Source organism: Callospermophilus lateralis, unplaced genomic scaffold (genome assembly GCF_048772815.1).
Source record: "Callospermophilus lateralis isolate mCalLat2 unplaced genomic scaffold, mCalLat2.hap1 Scaffold_98, whole genome shotgun sequence".
Taxonomy (NCBI): Eukaryota; Metazoa; Chordata; class Mammalia; order Rodentia; family Sciuridae; genus Callospermophilus; species Callospermophilus lateralis.
In genome coordinates, this window is record NW_027517992.1 from 5156626 (window position 1) to 5174111 (window position 17486).

At 32.9% G+C, this 17486-nt stretch overlaps 1 pseudogene; it reads left to right on the forward strand.

The window, feature by feature from the left end:
- Positions 1–34: 34 nt before the first annotated feature.
- The window catches only part of LOC143641357 (axin interactor, dorsalization-associated protein-like), a 36842-nt pseudogene continuing 19390 nt past the window's right edge, over positions 35–17486 (forward strand).

Genomic DNA, 17486 nt, shown 5'->3' on the forward strand with positions numbered 1-17486 from the left:
AGAAGAATGAAGTAGGGAAGAGAAATACAGGAATATGGGGTAGAAATTAGGAGACCACCATTTTAAATCTGGTATCAGGGAAAACTTCGCGGACACATGACATTTTGAGTAGAGGCTTTTACCTATTTTTAAATTGAATTATCTCTTACCTATTGAGTTGTAGGTGTTCTTTATGTACTACAGATAAAAGTTCTTTATTTTTACAATATTTTCTCCCAATCTGTTGCCTAATTTTTGAAAACAGGATTATTTTAATTTAGTCTCCTTTATTCTGATTATTAGTATTTATTTATTTAGTTTAAAATATTTATTCTTAAGTTTTAGATGAACACAATATCTTTATTTTACATTTATGTGGTGCTGAGGATCGAACCCAGTGCCTTGTGCATGCTAGGTGAGCACTCTACCACTGAGCCACAACCCCAGCCCTGATTATTAGTATTTAACCAGGAGTTGAAAGCTATACTTTTTTTTCCTGACAAGAATCCTGCTTAGGGGCTGGGGCTGGAGCTTGGGCTTATTGGTAGAGTGCTTGCCTAGCACGTGCAAGGCACTGGGTTCTATCCTCAGTACCACATAAAATAAATACATAAAATAAAAGGTATTGGTTCCAACTAAAACTAAAAAAATAACAAAACAAAAACTATTTAAAGAAAAAAAAAGAATCCTGCTTAGGTTGATAGCCACTCCTAGCAAATTATATGTAGAAATATTCAAATAAAGAAACTATTACACTATAACTTCCCTGAACTCAGGGATGTATAGTTGACATTGCTAAGGGTGTATAGACCGTGAATTCCTGTAAGAGTCCACATAGGTCAGCAAGAGTTAAAAAAAGAAAGCAAATACAGAAAAAGGACAATGGGCCATATTTATTTGTACCTTCTCCTGCATAAGAATTCATAAAAATGTGAGACTATGAGTCAGTGAATGACATTTTAGGAAAATATATTGTGTGGTTTCCAGCTTTGGAAGCAAGTAAGTAAATGGATGAAAATTTGACTGAGTAACATGGTGGAGCTATCTTAGCAAATGTTAAGATTTTTTTGTAAGAATTTCTTGCTTAATGATAAAGGATGCAGACTTTTCATAAAGAGGATAGAGGCCATTGAGAATACTACTTGATCTTTAAGGATATGATTGCATAGAATAGAACTCCTATCTAGTTCTTGTTTTTTGGAACTGTGATGAACTTCTTCTTTAATTGCCTTTTCTACCTAGCACTTGCTGTCATTCCTACTCCCAGACCTCAACCAGAATAGCAATCTTATTTTCAAAATATTTTGCTAGCTTTTTTTTTTACATATACCATAAAACTCACTATTTTAACGTGTACAGTGAAGTGGTCTTTAATGTATTCACAATGTGTTATAACCATCACTATTGTAATTCCTAAAAATTTCTCCCACTCCAAGAAGAAACTTCATACCTGGTATCAGTCATTCTAAATTTTTCCATATCCTGGAAACCACTCATCTGCTTTCTTTCTCTATGAATTTACCTTTCCTGGACATTTCATGTAAATGGAATCATATAACATGACGATTTACATATGACTTCTTTTTATATAGCATAATCTTTTTGAAGTTCATTCATAACTGTAGCTAGCATATTATGTGAGTTTCATTCCTCTTTATGACTGAATAATAGTCTACTGAATATATGTACCACGTTTTGTTGATGGAAATTTTGGTTTTATGACTTTTTGATTATTACAAATAATGCTGCTGTAAACATTTGTGTACATGTGCTTTGTGTGAACATTTATTTTTAGTTCTTTTGGATATATCCATTCAGGAGTTTGATGGAGCATACAGTTCCTCTGTATTTAACTATATTAAACTTTTCCACAATGGCTGGCACCAATTTACATTCCCATCAGCAATGTATGGGGGTTCCAGTTTTTTCCGTACTCTCCCTACGCCTATTATTTTCTTCATCTCTTTAAATTATATCCATCTGCATGGGTGCTAAGTAATTATTTTATGATTCTGATATGCATTTCCCTGATGTCTAATGATACATAATATCTTTTCATGTGTTTATTGGCCATTTTTATAACTTGTTTAGAAATATGTCTAATCATATACTGTGTCTAAAATTGGTCTCTTTTTTTCCCTCTCTTTCTTCATAAGAGTAAGTCTTTGCCTTTTGCTGTCTCAGAAATAGCTTTGGATCTTCACCATTGAGCTTGGACTAGCATCATAAATTCATCCTGGAAAACTCACTCAAGGCCTACCTGCCATTTTTAGATATGATGATAACTGGGCAAGCAGTATTTTCTGTTTTTGATTGGTGGACGGCTTTTCTTTATTTTCCATTTAAAAATGTTTCAAAAGCATATTTTGATGGAGTTATTGTCATGGCTGTAATTTGGATTTGGGCAAATCTCATTGGGAAATGAATTATGATAGAATGATAACGTATCTATGGTTGATATATTATTGGTGCTCACTGGAAGTGTTAAAGTAGAATCTGGACAACTATTTATTGGTTGTTTATAGAAGAAATTAGTGCATAGTAAAGAAAGTTGAATTATGTGCTTTTTGAGATTCTTTGCAGCTCTAAGATTCTGAAATTTGTCCCAGTGAAATGGTATAAAAAGTATCTTATTTCATCATTATTTTGTACAAACTTTTTTTTTGTAAAAAGTTTGATTCTCAGGGTAATGTAGATTTGCCTTGAAAATGTGGAATTACTTCAATAACATAACAAAGTATTATGCACTTTATTGTTTTTAAGAGATTTAATTTGTTTTACTTTGTTGCAGTTGAGATAGTTTTCTTTCAGTTCTAAAAAAAAGTTTTCTTCTTACAGATTAGCAAGACATCTACAAAAAGAGGCCCAAGCTCAACACAACAATTCTGAATTCACAGAAGAGCAAAAGGTACCATCAAATAATATCTAGATATATTCAATTCCAAATGAAATTGCTCTTGAGTCCATTAAGCAGAAAAATAAACAAAAAACTGTTATATTTAAGTAAAAAAAAATCAGATTGATTATGCTTTGCCTAACATTAAGTGAACATTTATACAGATATATAACTTATCACTTAATGAATTACTTTAGTTAACTATTTAGGCCTTATTTAACTCTAATGGAAGTCATTCACACTTTTAGTTGAAAAGCGTGGGTAACCCAAAGACTGGAGTTTGTTCCGAGTCACTTGGAAAAACAGAAGGATTGGGAATAAGTGCATTCCACCTCAATGCTTAACTCTGAATTTTCATAACTCTTTATGTATCACCTCTCAAAGCAAAACAGAAAACACACACAAAACCCCCCAAACCAAAATACAAATGGAAAAAAATTAGCTCAAGTCAAGAAGTTGGCGTACATATCTGTCAGCTAAATAAATATATAAGATTGCAAAATGTTTCAGTACTGTTCTTTCTTCCTTGAATTAAAATTTTTGTATATCAAGTTGATTCCCTGATAGAGATTATGTAAAAGGAGATACTTTAAAGTAACTTCATTCTAAAAGAAGAGAAGAAATGGGAGGAAACAACTCCCATTTTCTCCTGGCTCAGAGTAACTAGTTTTAAGTCAATTTTTAATCCTGTAGATAGTGAAAAATATGTGTTAGTCTTTTCCTCATCTCTTAAGAAAAGGCAGTGTGAAAATCCTGGTGACCTAATTCACTCTTATTAATACTTTTCTTTTTTTGCACAAGGGGAAATGGGAGTAATTTTTTGCATAACTTTTTAATTAAACCTAAGCAAGTTTTTAGTCCACAGGCCTGTGTTTATTAATTCTTAGTTACAGGAGTTTGGGGAGAAAAAGCCCCCAGAGGGTTAGCTGTATTTCTTGCCCAAATATATTTGTATTTTTAAAATATTTAAAATCTACTTCAAAAAAATTATGTTACTGCAATTTAAAAGGGTGTTTTTCTTTTTTCCTTAATAAGTGCTAATATCCACAATAGATTTAAGAGACTTAGGATCTTAGTCCTGGAAAATAATTATCACAAAGGAAATAGCTGATATGCTTAAGGAAAGGAACAAAGACTGTACACTATACCACTTCTATAAAATTTGTGAAGTCTGTCTAGGAGTTGTTTATGAAATGATCAGCAGGCATCATTGAATTAAGACTTAAAATATCTAAATCTTGATGAATAGAATCTTAGATATCCAGGTACATAAATTAATAGTTAATGAAGTATGTTATAAATATGAAGACAAAATAAAAAAATGTAAAAAAGTTTTAATGATCCCATATTTTAGTCACCTGTTTGCCTTCAGTTAGTTAGATTTCTCCAGCATTTGTTGCTCAGGAGTAGAACCTGTGAGCCACATGGCCTGAGATTAAAGTCTTTTGACCTCCTAAAACATTCTAAAATTACAAAACAAACAGGTTAATATCAAAAAATGAACCTTGTTAAGTGATGAGAAAAAAATTAACTTTTTCTTGATTTTTTTTAGTATTCTGAGACTAGAGTTGGTGTTGATAATGCTATTGATTCTTTAATTTATAGCTGTTTAGCTTGTCTTTGGTTATAAAGACCCCCAGATCTTGTACTCCAAAAGATCCAGGAGGCTGCAGGTCCTAGAGGAGAGAGCTGAGACCTAGAGTCAGAAGACTGAAGTCTTGCATCCTGGCTTTGGCTCTGGGCCTGATTTTCCTTATATAAGACATGAGAGATTAGAGAACTCTTAAGTGACTTTAAAAGGTCTTTCCTTCCTAAAACTCCAGTGACCTCTACATGTAAAGTGGTCTGTACCTCCTCCTCTCCTGGAAGCCTGATTTCTGAGGAACATATTATTTATAATACCTGCCCAGGAGGCATTTCTGGCTGCCAGGTGTAACTGCAGACAGAGCTTCTGTCTGCCTGTCTATTCCTTGGTCTTGAAGAAGGACCCCAAGTCATTCTGTTCTACTATATAAGGCAAGTTATATGCATTTAAAGGTTTAAATTTCTGTGAAAATGCAAGTGAAATATTCACAACAGACAGAAACACTCATATTGATGTATAGGCCTTATATGATTGTTCCATAAGAAAAAAATTATCAAAGTCTTCAGTTAATAATGATTAGAAAAGAGAGGTCTTCAAGACATGTTCTGGGAAACACTGGCTCTTAAAAATTAATAGATTGTGTCTGTGTGTATGTGTGTGTGTCTGTGTGTTGTGCTAAGAATAGAACCCAGGTCCTCATGCTAGGCAAGCAAGCACTCTGTATATTAGTAAGCTACATCCCCAGCCCAATAGGCATTACTTGCACACAGTTTGTGACTTCTCTGGACTTTTAATATTCTAATGTGTATGTTGGATATTTTAAAGAGTTTGGTTGTGCAGTATTTTAAAAATTATTTGCTTTTGAAAAGCTCCCCTCCTTTCTTTACAGAATATTTCATTGGATATAGTGTTCTAAAGAACATAATACAGGAAATTTTGACACATACTGTTAGATCTGCATTAAATACTATGCCTGTACATAAGCTGGAGAGAAAACTGAATTTATTTTTCTCCAAAAAGGAAAATAGAAAATGCTTTTAACCTTATTCTTTGCAAAAATGTTGTTTTATTTTGAGTTATATTTCTTATGCTTATACTATTTCATGTATTGATAGCAGTGACGAGTTATATAATTATGCCAACCATTCAGTAGTTAGTGGAACTTTGAAAAATGTTTTTGGTTTTTAAAAACCAATCTTATTACTAAAGTGCTTTCTTTATGAAACTTTTTGCTGTCTAGTTCACAGTGAGCTCTCAAATATATTTGATGAATAAATGTTTTATTAAAATAAATCCTAATTTTTAAGAGAATAACATATTTTTCCAATGTTTATTTTATATCTAAAGAATTCTAAAGCAGAACTACTAATCTGTCTAAACCAAATTAATTGGTGATAGAATAGAAACTTCACATTTATTTCCTATTTTTAATATTCTCAAAGATTTCTAGTTAAAACAAGAGTTTATGATTCTTATTTGATCCTCCCTCACGATTAGTTCCCTTAGCTTTCATTTCAGTTTTCAATAGTTTTGTCATTATAACAACTGGGTTTAGTGGCCAACAAAAAGCTACCAAAAGCTTTCATTCCATGAAATTCCCTACTTTGGTGTAGTAGATTTTCTCATGTAAGATTCTGGACAAAATAGAACATCCTGTCTCATGACACTTAGAAAGTTTTTCCCTGTTTTGAGTCAAACTTGGTGGTAATGAGAATCACAGCACTATACACTTGTTTTATGTTTTATCGATTCCACCTTTCTACTTCCACTTTTTCTCTACCCCAGTGTTATCTCTCCTCCAACAGCTAGATGGAAGATGAGTGGCTGCTTAAATATTTAAAAGTTAAGTCTGGATTAAGAAAGACTGTACTGAATTATGTTTATTTTCAAACTGATTTTATTCATTATATAAATTGAATACATTTTAGCAAAATTAATTTAGCTCATTAATTGTCCATTTTTATTCCATGTTTTCCTTTAACTGATCTTTAGGGCTCTCAATTTTCTTAGCAATGACAAACTAAAGTAGATAATACTCTAAAAATGATACTGTTTTCTGTTTCTTATCATATTAGGTATGAGCAATTAATTTGAATAAAATGCTAGTGATTTAAGTCTTTCTAAAAATCAAACATCACTTCAGTGCTTGGTTTAATGTACATTAATTAAAGTAGTCAATACTTATACTCTGGAATATGTGAACTTGTGCTTCTTTATCATTTTTCTGAACTGTTCATTTTAAGGAAGGTGACACTGTTTCAGTAGGAAGCACTTGATTTTGACATCAATAAAATCTACATGTTTTAAAAGTTATTGCCACAGCTGAAATAATAGTGTTTCACTTCTTTTTTAATACTGAAGCTGGGTGTGGTCCCTTAAAATAGTTATGAATAAGGCCTGTTGGTATTTTACCATAGTTCAGTACATTTCTGTATAAAAAGCTATTGCCTTTGCTTAACTTGAAGAAATGTTTAAGTGAGAATAGTTTGTTAGTGGTTTCTTATTGTTCAGGTACAACATTTTTATCTTAAATGTTTGAAGTGTGAAATAAAATGGATTTTAAAGTCAAGAAGGAAAAAAAGCTAACCACTATTTTGAAGATTATCTCATTGATACATCTCAATACAAGCAAAATTCTTTTATAAAATCAGTTTTGAAAGAATATAGTAAAGAATATAGCTAAATGGAATTGATTGAAGTGTGTGGTTTTATTGAATATCTTGTGTGTTATATAGAAGGCATTGATGACTGGGACAAATTACTTAACCTGTTCATACTTCAGTTTTCACACCTGTAAAATGATCATAGCTAACTCTGAGTTGTGGGGAGGGTTAATTAAATTAATGTTTATAAATCACTTAGGAGAGCCTGTCGGAAAGTGTTCATTAGTTATTAATAAGTGGTTAATAATTAACAGTATTTGTTATTAATAAATTATTTGATTATTATATTTATACTTAATTATTTACTAGTTTTGCTGGAGTTGAGTGGTATATTTGAACAACAATGATTGGGGATATTAGACTTTATGTAGAAAAGATTGCTTACTGCTGGTTTCTATACATAGCTATTTAAGAGGATGAATAAACCTGAGTATTTTGCAAACTATGTATAAATATAATTTTCAAATGTAATCTCTTTTCAGATTAAAATTGCATATTTTCTAAGCTTTTATATTGAAATTTTTAAAAGATTATGGAGATAATTAAATATTATTACTTGTGTGTCTGAGAGGCATATCTTGCTCAATAATAGTTTTTTTTTTGTGAGTTCCTATCCTAGCTGTTTGTTGAAGATACAGTAATTGAAGGGTGTCCACTAGCCTAAGCACCAGGGGCCAGGACAATACTGTTACTTCCCTTTACTCCTCTTTTACCTTTCAAAGAACATTAACCAAACACAAAATCACCAAATCCCCAATTTACTAAACATTTTGTAAGTCATACATAAAATGCGTTCAGAAAAATGTGTCAGTTTTTTTCCAAAATATGTCATTTTGTAAGCATTGTAAATGATGTACACAGTTCTTTGCTTTTATGATCTAGACTTATTCCTAAAGACATTTCAGAAATATCTTTTTTGGAAGGACCTAGAAGTCTCAGTGTCATTGTTCAGCTGCCTGCCCTGATAATTTCTTTTATGAATCTCATGAATCTCCCCTTTTCATTTCCACCTTAGCTATTCATATTCTTATTCTGAATATTGTTTAGACAGTTTGAAATAACTTAAATGATTTTTCCTTCAGTTTTTCCCCTTTCCTTTAAATTATGTATACATTGCATACCTGTATCACAATAGCCAAGGGGTTTTTTGTTTGTTTTTTTAGAAAGAATCTCACCGTGTTGCCCACACAGGCCTTAAACTTTTAGGCTCCTGCCTTAGCCTTCCCAGTAGATGGTACACATAACTATGCCCAGCTCACAACAGTGTTCTTAAGGGCATGTCTGTTTAAAAAAAAGAACAATAAAAACACACTTCTGTGTAACTTATTGTTAAAGAAATCCTAGATTCCTCAGCAAGGAGTTTGTGGAAGGTCCATTTTCAGAATGACTATGCCCTACTTCACTTTACTTTTCAAACCTATCCCTCTGCTTTCAGTTGGGGATTTTAAGTAATTGAACCATGACAATTTTCCAAACTCTTTGATTTGGAAATCCTCCCTAGTCTTTGGGACTGGATTCCTAATATAGATCTTGTTCTTTTCCTTTAGGACATAAAAGGAACTTATTTTGCTGAAGCTTATAGATTGAGTGTCTCTCTTTTTAATATAGTGATTTTGTATATGTTTTATCACACATAATAGAACATGAGCATATTAAAAGCAAGGACTGTGCCCTATCACATCTGTTTTATAGCTTATTTTATAAAACAGGTAGACTGTAAAATCTGCACCATTCATCACAAATACTGATTTTGTTAATATTGCCTACGTTTTTAAACAAGTCAGAATTGAGCTTTAATCAGAATTAAATTAGACCATTGTGCTATCTTTCAGATATCTTTTAGTAAATTTCAGGCTTTATGAGAAGATGATTGGAAGGGAAGATGTCAAAAATCCCTTTTCATTGCCCTCCCCCTTTTTAATTTTCTGTTTTCTTTTTTAAAGTTAGTATTTGGGGGCTAGAGTTGTAGCTCAATGGTAGAGTGCTTGCTTGCCCAGCATGTGTGAGGCACTGGGTTCAATCCTCAGCACCACATAAAAACAAATTAATAAAATAAAGGTATTATGTCCATCTACAACTAAAAAAGAGCTATTTTTAAAACAAATAAAGTCAATATTTTAACTTACATATAACAAAGATAGTACATATAAATGGGGTAACATGTTTTGATACATGTATATATTGTGTGATATTTAAATCCAGTTAACATTTTCTACTCACTTATCATTTCTTATGTTTAAAAACTTTCAAATTTTTCTTTTTTCTTTTGAAATGTAGGATGCATTTATTTATCCCTCCACCCACCCCTACTGGCTCCAACCACTGGTAACTACTATTCTACTTTCAACTTCTATGAAATCAACTTTTTTGTATTCCACATGAATAAGATTTTTTGGGTCTTGTCTCTGTGCCTGGCTTACTTCATTAATATAATGATCTTGTTCCATCATGTTGTTGCAAAGGATAGGATTTCTTTATTTTTATGACTGAATAGTATTCCATTGTGTATATACAACATTTTTTTATCCACTTATCAGTTGATGGACTCTTAGGTTTCCATTTCTTGGCTAATAGGAATAGTGCTGCTATGAGTATGGGAGTGCAGGTGTCTCTGCAGCTTACTGATTTCCTTTCCTTTGGCCATATATCCTGGAGTGGAATTGTTGGATCATATCGTAGTTCAATTTTTAATCTTTTGAGGAACCTCCACACTGCTTTCCATAATGGCTATCTTTGTTGCCCTTTAAATCATATCTAGACCTATCACCAAACCAAACTTGATTTAGAATTGGTTATGGCATATTAGTTTAGAGGAGAATATATACTCATCTCTCTCCCACTTCTCAGCCCTTTGTCTTCAGATTCTCTTCTCTAAAATCTGCAAGGTGCTAGAAAAGGAATAATAATTTATTTAAAGAAGTATAGATCTCTTTTGTAAATTTTTTAAATTGTAGATGGACACTATATCTTTGTTTTATTTTTTTTAATGTAGTACTGAGGATCGAGCCCAGTGCCTCACACATGTGAGGCAAGTTTTCAACCACTGAGCTAAAATCCCAGTCCCTATAGATCTCTTATAAATAAAAATTCTTGATTTTAGTAACTGACAGTTAAAATTATCTTGGGATGTATAGCATTTTTTCCCTACAGAAAACCATAGGCAAAATTGCAACATGCTTGGAATTGCGAAGCGCAGCTTTACAGGTAAATGGATTTTTTTAATGAATTATTCTAAATTGCTCTAATAAGATATTAGACATTCATGCCCAAAGCAATATTATCTCAGAAGGGTTTTATAACAATTGGAATTGATCAGTTGAACTCACACTTAAATGATTTAGTTCATACTTTGTACACTGTAGAAATAAAAGATATGATTTTAATTTTTTCTGTTTCTATTAGCTTGAATATTCCAAAAATCAGTTTGGAACTTTTCATTTTCTACATTTAAAGCAAGAAATATATTTATTTTAATATTTGATTCTTGCCACTTAAAAGACATAGGGTGTAGTGAAATCTTTGTAATGAAAAGATATAATATGCATATTTTAAATTTAGTCCACACAGTCCCAGGAAGAATTTAAACTGGAGGACCTGAAGAAGCTAGAACCAAGTAAGTTTTGTTTTATATTTTTTAGTGATATTCCTTTAGAAAGAGTTTTATCTGTTGTAAATATTAAGATTGTTTAGCACAGAAAGTGATTGGATTTATTTCTCTTATTTTTTGGTGCTTTTAAACTCCTACAATATTTGCATTTTTAATTACCATTTGGATTTCATCTTGCAGTATGGGCAAAGGCACAGTGTGAATAACTGAATGAATGTAAGTTAATGTAGCCTTTTTAAAAAATTTTTTTAGTTGTAGACAGATACAATATCTTTGTTTTATTTATTTGTTTTTATGTGGTGTTGAGGATCAAATCCAGTGCCTCACACATGCAAGGCAAATGCTCTACAAACAGAACTATAACCCAGCTCCTGTACTCTTTTTTTTATTGAGATAAGATTGCACATCTCAGTGCATTTATGTGACTAGGGAATAGTAGATTTTATTTATCCAACTAAGTAAGATTTTTAAGTAGGGAATCATAAAATCAAAGCATTTTCAAACAGAAAGGAGTCTCAGACTTGTGGTCACATTCTCTATTGAGGAAAGAAATGAAATGATTTGTTTGCCCTGTTTCATTTAAATCCCCAGTAACTGAGCAGGGTCTAGATCTCAGAACATTTGTCAGTCTATCTCAGTTCACACTAGTGCAATCCTTTTAATGTAAACATGCTTTGAGTAAGAGGTAAAAAATTAATTTAAGAACTAAAGAGGGCCTTGCACAGTGGCACATGCCTGTAATCCTAGCCGCTCGGGAGGCTGAGGCAAAAGGATATCAAATTCAAAGCCAGCCCTAGCAAAACAAGGCACTAAGCAACTTAGTGAGACCCTGTCTCTAAATAAAATATGAAATAGGGCTGGGGATGTGGCTCAGTGGTCAAGTGCCCCTGAGTTCAGTCCCAGTATCCCCTGCCAAAAAAGAACTAAATAGAATGTTCCTATAAATTCCACAAACTGCCAATATCTAATTCATTTATAGCAATTCTAACAAAGACATATATTATTGAGATAGCTGAAATGTGATTATATTGCAAATCCAGGGTAGAAAAAGGATTCTCAGAGTATACTGAAGGGGATCTGATTTTCTGTTGTTTGGGTTGGAAAAGAGAAGTTAACAACAACAGACAACAACAAAGGAATGCGTAACAGATTTGTTGTGATTCTGGTGGCTTTTCCACAGTTTTAGATGATCATATTTCATTTCTTCAGAACACCATCCTTCTGAATATGGCAAGAATTCTGATGAACTCTGTCATTTTAATAGTTTTGGTTACTTTATGTAATCCAGATCATAAAGTTTTTTTTTTCTTTGTGGTTCTGGGGATCAAACCCATGACCTCACACATGCTAGGCAAGCATTTTACCACTGAGCTACGTCTCCAGCCATAGATCATAAGAGTTGGAGATGTTATAAGAGACACACTTATATTCAGAAATAGTTCTTATGCCTATATCCAATGTATATAAGGATACTAATCAATGTAATATTTCTCACAATTTTTTGGGTTTTTTTGTACCTAAAACTTTATTTTTCAAAAGCATTAATAAATACTTTGTATATGATTGAGATATAATTTATATAAAGCACAGTTCACCAATTTACCATATCATATTCAATTTTTTAGTAAATTGGAAGAGTTATGCAGACATCACCACAATCAATTTTAGGACATTTTCATCACCACAAGAAGAAACCCTATTCCCATGAGCAGTCATTCACTTCTTGCCATCCCCCTAAAATCCCTTCCAATTCCCAGCCCTAGGAAACCATTAGTTTGATTTCTGTCTATAAATTGTCCTATTGAAGACATTTTATTTAAATGGACTCATATGATATATAATCTTTTATGACTGGCTACATATAAGATTATTTTGAGAAAAACACATTGATGGCTTTAAATAAAATGTTGCAACAGTTGTTTATACAGTGGTTCTACTGAAAATTATGTTTGTGTGTGAGTGTGTGCGTATGTGTGTGTGTGTGTGTGTGTGTGTGTGTGTGTGAGAGAGAGAGAGAGAGAGAGAGAGAGAGAGAGAGAGAGAGAGGGAGAGATGATGCTGGGGATTGAACCAAGGGCTTTGGGCATGTTAGACAAGTGCTTTACCAGTAAACTACGTCACCAGCCCTCAGTTTTTTATGATAAAAATAATTAGGATTTTGGCTTCTTATTCAGTCACTATTTCCTATTAGTTTGTTTCCAAACAAAATTTAAGAATCTTATAGATACACAGAGTGGCTGTAAAGACTGTGGATGTTTATTTCATATATTTATTATCTCTTCCTCTGAGCATGCTCAAGTACTTCTATTGCCTCACAAGATCTTTCATTAATTGCCTTTTATTTTTTTTTGAATAGCATCTATATGCTAAGCACTCGAATCCTCTCAGTTTCATTTTGCTAAGGACAACACCGACATTAGCTTGTAAATCCCAGGAATGAGTTTTAGGGTCACCTGGACCGGTTCTTTCACTATGCTGTTATTAATACCTGTAGTGGTGCTGTACTACATCATTCCTAAGTACAGATCTCCAGTTCAAATTCCTAAGAAATTATTGATCCATGTATTAGTCGAAGATCAGGTTAAAATCTATTACTTTTTTGGCTTTTTAAAAAAGATTTGGAGTAGAAATGGAAAGAGAATTTTGGAGATTCACTTTATTATATTTTTTATAATGTTTTTCATTTGTACTTTTCCCTTCTTGATAGTTATCCTTTTAGATGATTTTAATTTGCTGTTGCTTCTGAAAGAAACATAAACGAGTATTTCAGTAGGGTAGACTCTGTAATTTGGAATTTATCCAAGCAGGGCACTTGTTGTGAGTTAATTATTGAGTTGGAATTAAATATTTTCTACAAATTGGTATTTAGTAATATTTCAGATTAAGTATACTTATTCAAGCTTGCTTTTTAAAAAATTAAGCCTCTTCTAAGGAAAAATAGTGAATTCTAACTTTTAATATGTTGAACTTAGCTGGTTTCCTTTATTTTAAAAAAAAGTTCTTTTAAAATTTAATTTTGTGCGTGTGTGTGGTGCTGGGGATCAAACCCAGGGCATTGCCCATATAAGGCAAATGCTCTGCCACTGAGCTACATCCCTAGCTCTTGGCTGGTTTATTAGGCTGATGTATTCTTTACTTCAACATTTTGAAATCTTTTAAATTCTGTCTGAAAATACTAAAACTATGATTGTGAAAGTCTGAGCCATTTTTTCTTATGTAATTGCAGTAATGTACTGCTGCTTACTCAAGCATATCTCCCCACCACCACCCTGCAAAATTCCCTTCTATTAAGCCACCCTTCAAGGCTTCACAGAATCCCACCTCTCCCTGAAAGCTTTCTCTGCTGTCTCTATAGAGGCATAATTAAACTCTGCCTCCTCTCCTGTATAGGATCATTTTAACTATCCGTTGCCAGACTCTCACATGTGTTATTTTTCACTTGTATTTGTTTCAGTCCTCAAAGAGATTATGAATGGACTCTTCCCCCACCCCAGCGCCTATTGAATGCTTTAAGTGTAGTATGAACTTGGCAAGATTGTGTTGAGTTAAATAGATTTGAATGTTTTGAAGGAATATTTTCCTATAATTTAAAAAATACCCTTTCAAAATTGAGGCAGCTGCCCATTTTTCCTACCACAAAAATGAAACACGTCAGTCACAAAAGCAGAATGCATTTTGATATTTGCCTGTGTGTCATCTTTTGAGGGTTAGCTTCAGGAGGTTGGTAGGTCCATCCTCCAAGAGAAAGGCTGGGAGTGCTGAATTTTCCATGGTGGAGTAGCATCAGATGTCTGCCATGTAGTGATCCAAAGTGTGTAAGTCCTACCAAATCAGCCCATGAATCTCCAACCCATGACATGCTTCATACTTATGATAATATCTTTTGTAAAATTCAAGCTCCTCTTCAGATCCTCCTAAGACATCATTGCTAGTATTGGTAGAAAGAAAACTCTATGTAAAGTTTAAGCTATTTTAAAAGAACAATAGAAGCTGTTATTCCATAGTTGTTGAAAATGTAAACCTATACTACAGTTATAGAAAGTAAAACATAATTTGTTTTTTTAGTTCTAAAGCTATTCACATAAATTAAATGTTTGATAATACTTTAACTTGTAAAAATAATATAACAAAGCTATTATTCTAAAGCAAATACTTCCTCTTCAGAGCTTTGATACTAAAGAAAAGAAAATACTATTTAATTATTCTGTTACAATACAAATGCAAGATAACCACTGAGCCACATCCCCAGCCCTATTTTGTATTTTATTTAGAGACAGGGTCTCACTGAGTTGCTTATGCCTCACTTTTGCTGAGGCTGGCTTTGAATTCTTAATCCTCCTAAGCCTCTGGGATTACAGGTGTGCACTACCACACTCAGCCAAGATATTCTTAATAACCAAGATATTTTTCAACTTTTTTGTTTGTTTTTGATGTACTGGGGATTGAACCCAGGGGTGCTCTACCACTGAGCTGTATTTCCAGTCCTTTTTATTTTTTAAAACTTTTTTAGTTGTAGATGGACACAATACCTTTATTTTATTTATTTATTTCATGTAGTGCTAAGGATCGAACCCAGTGCCACGTGTGCAAGGCAAGCACTCTACCACTGAACTACAACCCCAGCTCTTTTATTGTTTTATTTTTATTTTGAGACAGGGTCTCCCTACGTTGCTTAGGCAGATGAGCTTCTAGTCCTCCTGACTCAGGCTTTTGGTACCTAGGATTACAGACACATGCCACCATCACAGGATCAACTTTTAAAAATTATTGTTATATACATTTTTAATGGTTGATTTTTTTGCCCATTTTATTAAACTCTTATTACAATATGATCTTTTCTGTGTTTTTGTTTCTGATATAAGTGAGACATGATCTTTTTGTTACCTGCTCCCCATTCTTGGGTATCTATTCCATTGTTGTGTAAGTGATCAATATTTATTAATATTACTTATTAATATTGAGTTGATTTAATAGTTTAGTAACAATGATCATGCAGAAGTATAGAAAAGATGTTCTTGTATTAAAAAATAAACAGTACTTCTTAGTAAGATAAGAAACATTAGGATTCTAGTCAACTAGATCAAAAAGGTCATGGAGAGAGTGATTGTCCATTTTAGATTTTCCCTCGCCATTTTGTATACATTTATTTAGGCTGTAATTCTCTCAATAGCCTGTAAAGGAAGTAGCATTATCATTTTAGAACTGGGGAGATTAGAGTATTTATGTAAATGTTCAAGTTATTGTTGTAATTGTAGGGCTAGGTTTTGATTTAAACCTTCTACTTTGATCTCCTGCTGCTTCCCCTTTGCTTGTCAGACTTAAGTTCTCACAGTCCTTTCTATGCCTTGAATAAGGCAAACTCTTTCCTACTTGGAACCTTTGTTGTTGCTCCAGCCTGTTCTCTAATACCTGGGAAGCCCTTATGCTAGAGCCACTTGTGGATGATTCCTCTCATCTCAGGTCTTGGCTCAAATGTCTTCTTACAGTTTAGTTTCGAAAGGCACCCTGTCTACCTTAGCTACTCTACCAAGTTCTCTCTGCTTTTACACAGCATCCTGTTTGTATCCTTCATACCACTAATCACATCTTACATTATCTAGTTTATTTATTGGCATATTTATTGTCTACTTTTTCCTTAGTAAAGTCTAAGGTCCAAATATGAGTTCTCGATTACTGTGTATCTTTAACACCTAAAGCAGTGATTGGAACATTGTGAGTACTCGGTATGCATTTGTTGAGAAGAAGAAAGAGATAAAGGATGAGGAAGAGCTAAAGGGAGAGAGAATTAAGAGTGAGTAATGAGAATCTAGATACAAGTTTCCAACTTCTTTCTCACTGGATGATTGACTCCTATTGGAATAAGTTATGTAATTACAACCTGTTCTTTTTGAATTTCCTTATTTAGGAATCCAATATGCCATACTCCTTTTAACTCAAATCTGCAAGACTCCAAAATTAAAGTCTGAGTAATTAGAGTAAAAATCATGGGTTGCCCAATTAATAATCCTAAATATTCACCTTGAAATAATTGCAGGTAGTCACTAGGAACCCATAAATTGGGAAATGAAACAATAAATTTCATAAAATATTTTTTCAGATACAGATAGAATTGTATAACATCTGTCTGTAGGCTTACATTCCAGAAAGTAATCAACCAGGACACAAGAGGTGATAGCATTGTGTTGTTTGATGACTTCCCTGAGGAGAGAGTCTGCTGTGTGTGTGTGTGTGTGTGTGTGTGTGTGTGTATGTGTGTGTACACATGTGTAAATATATATATATATATATATATATACACACACACACACACACACACATATGCATGTATATATGTGTGTACACATATATAATAAATTTCATCATAAAAGGAATATTAGAATTATAACCTTGTTGCTACAAACCTTACCAGTGTGATAAGTATTGAGGGAAATCTACTTAGGATAAAGAATAAGATGTGATTATCTATTTCTCTTTAATTAGTCATCTTCAGTATCAATCTTTTAGTTAAAATACTTCAGGAGAAGAGGTATTCTCTTTCACCCCATATCACCTAGGACCTTGTACATTGGAGAACTATTTTATGGTTCATTTTCTATCAGGGCTCTGAGACTTTCCTTGGAGATCTTACAGTACTCTGAAAATACTGGTACCTGCAGTCCACTATGGACATTTTTATTTTGCTAAGACACTCAGTAGTCAATTGCATAGTCTTGAAATGATAGTGAAGCTCGGAATTTAAAATACATATATTAAATG